General features: G+C 47.0%; 1 long non-coding RNA gene across 1 annotated transcript in view; it reads left to right on the top strand.

Annotated features, from left to right (window-relative positions):
* Positions 1 to 361: 361 nt before the first annotated feature.
* Positions 362 to 5,494, top strand: part of LOC120247970 — a 44,322-nt gene continuing 39,189 nt past the window's right edge. Inside the window, exon 1 of the long non-coding RNA XR_005532452.1 lies at positions 362 to 496. This is a non-coding gene — a long non-coding RNA (uncharacterized LOC120247970). The remainder of the gene's footprint in view (positions 497 to 5,494) is intronic.

The raw sequence follows: 5,494 nt of genomic DNA, 5'->3' as shown, positions 1-5,494 counted from the left end.
TTCATTACCTCAAGCGTATGAATGACGCAAACGTGTAGGCTCGTTTGAAAGTGTAGTATTCAAACTTCTTTCCCCCCTAAATAGCCTGGCTACTGTTGAGCGGTACATTTTCGGTTTTATTGTCCCAGCACGTTCATCACTTACTTTCTCGCCGGCAGGGGCGCTACGAAGGGGAAGAAGTTGGGTCTCCTTTGCAAATGGCCAAAGGTGGGTTTCCCCTCTGACTCCCCCCCTCTCCGCCCCGTCTTGCACCTGGGGCCTTCTGAGGATGTCCCAACCCTCCCTTGGGCGGGGCTGGAGGTAGAGATACTATATCTCTCCTCCTCCTCTGGCTTCCTGATTCTTTCAACCCTCACCCAGAACCGGGAACAATGGGGTGAAGCGCAGGTTTGGGGGCAAGTGGGGACTGCCTATTCCGGATCAGTGGTGCGGCGGCCCCGAGACTCCACGACCGCGTGCGCTGGTCTTTCCCGCCTGCGAGCGCCGCCTCCGCCAGGTGGGTCCCTCGGCTTTCGTCCCCGTTGCAGTTCCTTTCCTTTCTCGGGCGCGAGGGTTCCGGGGGCTGGGGGCTTGGGCGGCCCTTCCGGGCCCGAGAACCTTCCCTGCCCTCAGCAGTGTGGGCAGCCTGTGGCCGGCTGGCGACCTAGGCCGGGGGTGGCTGCTGCCCGGCCCGCTTGCGGGGACGGGAGGGGACGGGCCGAGGCGGGGCGAGCGTGGGCGCCGGGACTGTACCGCCGCCTGAGTTCTGTGGCCTCGCGTGTAGGGGGAGCCTCCGGTCGGTGGGCTTGGGAGGGTTTCCCTGTGGCCGCGGGGAGGGGGGCGCGGATTCCTTCTCCCTTCCCCGCACTCTGGCGCCTCTCCCTCCTCTCCCCCCTCCCCACTTACGTGGCCGCAGGAGGTTCTGTTTGGTGGTTTGGATGGAGGGCTCCTCGGACTGCATCCCTAGAGAAGTAACATTTCCTTTAATGAATTTTTGACCTCAAAAAAAATTACAGCTCCATTTCCACGTGTACATTTAACCACGTGGAGGAAGAAGGCCCCAGATTTTCAGGGGGCTCTCCCCAAGTGATGGAAATGCTGGTAGTTCACTGTTTGCATCGAGTTACAGTTCAGTGAAGTAGGAGTTATCGCTAAGGACGATGCGTTCTCTTAATGAAAGAAACTGAAGCTTTTTAAAGAAATAGGCTCAGGTTAGTAAGGATAATGAAATTTAATGGTAATACAAACTACGAGTAAGGCAAACAAAATTGTAGGTGCATTTAAAAAGTCCAAAAGTAAAACAACCTAGTAACTTTCAGATCCCTTTGTTAAGGCGGGCGGGGGGCGGGGTAGAGGCTGCGCGCGCGCGCTGCGGGCACATTTGTTTCAGGTTGCGGATAGTGAGGCAGAATTTTGGCCTTATTTCCAAAATTTAAAAATTCACATTGTGATGGCAGGAGAGGGCTGTCGAGATGGCAAGGTCAGTGATTTTCATATAAAAGACACTACTTTGTTTACAGTGGGATTGTTAACCATTTCGTGGGGCAAGGGGACTTTGGGGCCGCTTGTTACAATTCAGATCCAAGAGAAGTCCGGGAAATGGCTGGTCGGGCAGGTCTTGGTTGGGAACTCATTAGATGTGAGCAATTATACGGAAGTGTAGTTTTTGTTCGTATTTCTCTTATATGAGTGCCTGAGGAATTTTTTTTTGTATATTTGAGGGCATTTTGTGTTTCTGTGAGCTGTTAGTATCTTTTTCTATTTGCTAGTTGCTAATCTTTCTCTTCAACGATGGTTGGAAGTTCACCCTAGGTATTAGGAAGACTACTAATGTGAATTGAATTTTTTTTTCCTTTTTATCAGTGCTTTTCTAGCTTTGATTATGGTTTTCCTTTAACCTGGTGACTCTTACATGTTCACAATTACCCATTTTTTTTCCTTTAAAAATTTTTTTAATGTTTATTTTTGAGAGAGAGAGAGAATGCAAGTGGGGGAGTGGCAGAGACAGAGAGGGACACACCAAATCTGAAGCAGGCTCCAGGCTCTGATCTGTCAACCCAGAGCCCGATGCGGGGCCTGACCCCACAAACCAGGAGATTATGATGCTTAACTGACTGAGCCACCCAGGCACCCTTACCCTTTTTTTTTTTTTTTTTTTTGGATCTTTGACTCAAAGGTAGAAAAGGCTTTTTCTTTTCCAGGGTTATAAAGGAATCTACGCATTATTTCTTCCAGGAGTTCTACAGTTTTATAGTTCTGCACTCCATGTAGAGTTTATACTGGTTTTATTGTAAGGTTTGTGAAACGAAGAGCCAATGGTAGACGGCTACCCCTTTGTCTCTAGGCAGACCGCTATTACTCATTGGGAGGCTGCCTCCCTGTATAGGAAATTCTTGTGTGACTTCAGGTCTATCTTTGGATTTTGTGTTCTATATTTGCATATGTGTTAAGACTCCTCATGCAACATGGCTGTTAATTGTCATAACTCTCCAAGATATTCCTGCCTGTTTAGTTTCCTTTACAAACACTGGAACATAACAACAAAGCATTCAAAAGTCTTTTGGATTTTCCTTAGTATTCGAATAGATTGATGAATGATTCTTTATTCTATATTCTATATTCTTTATTCAAGAATATAGTATGTCCTTACTTCTTGTTAAAGGCTACTAGCATGTAGGAATTTTAAAGTTGCCCTTGAGTACATATTCCTGTAACTTTTAGTTTATGCCTACGCGTGTAATTTTTGATTCTTGGTATTTTAAAATCCTGTATTTTATTTTTTTTAAAGTTTATCGATTTAACTTGAGAGGGAGACAGAGAAAGCACGAGAGGGGGAGGGGCAGAGAGGGAGAGAGAATCCCAAGCAGGCTCCATACTGTCAGCGCAGAGCCCAGTGTGGGGCTCGAACTCAGGAACTTGGAGGTCATGACCTGAGGCAAAGTTAGACACTTAACCGACTTAGCCACCCAGGGGCCCCCTGTCTTTTATTTTTAAATGGACATTGATTGTCGAAACTGGCTTGTAAAAATTGGTGAAGCCCTTGATTACCAAGAAACTGGTTAACTTTCTCAGTATTGGTGAATAGTATAGTCTCCATAATCTAACCATCCCTTAGAAAGGTTGAAACATTTTCACATATCCCTCTGGGTATTGGATTTTTAAGCACGGGTCGGGTAACGTTCGGGGAAAAAATAAGTCATAAATCAGTGTCTTTCAAATGTTTTGCCTTTTAATACACATTATTGCATAGTTGAAAAACCACTACATTTTGGGGCACCTTGGCTTAGTCTCATGAGCGTCCAACTCTTGATTTCGGCCCAGGTCATGATGTCAGGGTCTTGGGTTTGAGCCCCGTATTGGGCTATGCGCTGAGCATGGAATCTGTTTGAGATTGTTGCTTTCTCCCCCATATGTTCCCTCCTCTGCTTGCTTGTGCTCTATGTCTAAAATAAAAAAAAATTAAATTAAAATATCACCCCATTTTTAAACACCTCATTGGAGGGGCGCCTGGGTGGCTTAGTTGGTTAAGCGTCCAACTTTCGCTTAGGTCATGATCTCACGGTTCGTGCGTTCGAGCCCCGCGTCGGGCTCTGTGCTCACTGCCAGCTCAGAGCCTGGAGCCTGTTTCAGATTCTGTATCTCCCTCTCTCTCTGACCCTCCTCGGCTCATCCTGTCTCTCTCTCTCTCTCTCTCTCTCCCCTAGAAATAAATAAAAATATAAAAAAAAATAATAATAAACACCTCATTGGAGGTGTACTGAAAACTTCGAATCTCTCATTTTTCGTACCCAGCTGTGAATGTAAAATTTTGAAAGTTAGGGGCAGCTAAGTGGGTCAGTTGGTAAAGCTTCCCAGTTCAGCTCAGGTCGTGATCTTGTGGTTCCTGAGTTCGAGCCCTGAATCGGGATCCGCCCTGACAGTACACAGCCTGCTTGGGATTCTCTCTCTTTTCCTTTCCTTCCCTATACTCTTCCCTTTCCCAACTTGTATGCACGTGCTCTCTCACAAAATACATAAACAAATTTTTAAATTTGTTTAAATACAAATTTATTGAAATTTAAATTAAATTTGCTGAAATTTAAATTTAAAAAATTTTTTGAAAGCTCATATTAAGTGGGAATGATACTAACACCTTATTTATCAAGCTAGTGACAATTTCATCAACCAGTTGAACTTGTGATCCGTTCCGAACGCGGTAGCTAGATTTACCCAGTGTGTCCTTTCCACCAAAATGAACCACACAGTATTATGAAGATACAGAAAACAGGCCACCTGCTTGAGGTCCCAAGTACATTTCTAAACAGGAGGAAACTGAAATAGACTGGAACTAAGGAAAAAATGACTAAACAGACTGTTAGAGAAGAGTAAGGTGGGCACCAGATAGTGATTGAAGGACTCAAAAAGATGATTATATAAATTCATACTGAAAGACTGTGGATACTCTTATTAATAGCCAACGAGATGAATTTTAGAACTAAATTATGACCCAAACTTTATTAAAGAGGATCACAAAAAAACACACTTTAATACACTTGTAACACTCTGCCTTTTTATAACCTGATTAATTGTAGATATACATGTTCTAATGACAAAAAAGGCGATCAGTACTGAACATTATTTTGTTCATTATCTTCAAGTACTATTATTGGCTCTATTGTGATAAACATGTCACTGGGAGTTAAAAATAAATATTTTACGATTTTTTTTTCAGACAGAAAGACTAATACTTTCTGAAAAGAGGATGTTTACAGTAACTAAGAACTATCTGTATTATTTCTCACAACTTAAGATAAAAGAAAAGTAACAGTGACTATAAACCCATGCTAGTTGCCTGTATGTACCTAACAATACAAGCCAGATGCTTCCTGGGAGCACACTCTGTCCTCGCTCAAAAGACTCGCACTGACCTACAGTGCTCTCCCGAGAAGAGGCACATCAGAAGCCCTCTGGAGGGGGCTCCACTATGAACTCACCGACCTTGGCAAACCTCTAGGGGTCATGATGGAGCCCTGTTGGATTGGAGCCGATTTACAGGAAAGAGGAACACTAGCCCTGCCCCCGGCGTTGGCCTCGTCCCCCCCGCCCCCCCACCAGTGCCACGACAGGCACGCGTCCCGGAGAGCGTGGGCACACCTGTCTGGAACCCATGCCAGGCGTTGCCCGGCGAGGGAGCTGTCCAGGGTCGGGTCCCGGGCCCGGCACGGGCCCGCTTTGGCGTCGGTGCTGCGGCTCCAGGCTGCCGTCTACAGGGACCCGTGCGCGCCACCGTCCAGGCCAGCATCCCCGGGGGTGAAGAAGGGCCGGGTCCTCGGGACCCGTCCGTCCTCTGTCCATCCATCCGCTGGAGGGAAGTGGGCGCCAGTGTGGACCCCACGGCTCCTGCCGGTGGGCCGGCGTGGAGCTGTGTGTCTGGCTGCTCGAGGCTTCGTGGTCCCGTGAGGCCGGCCCTCCTTCCTGTCGGGAAGCCCTGACTGAGGATGCCCGCGTGGGCGTGGTGCCCCCCCCCCCCCCCCCC

This window comes from Hyaena hyaena, unplaced genomic scaffold (genome assembly GCF_003009895.1).
Source record: "Hyaena hyaena isolate Hyena2069 unplaced genomic scaffold, ASM300989v1 scaffold_556, whole genome shotgun sequence".
NCBI lineage: Eukaryota > Metazoa > Chordata > Mammalia > Carnivora > Hyaenidae > Hyaena > Hyaena hyaena.
The sequence above is the reverse complement of the archived record's forward strand: the minus strand, read 5'-3'. Positions and strand labels throughout refer to the sequence as shown.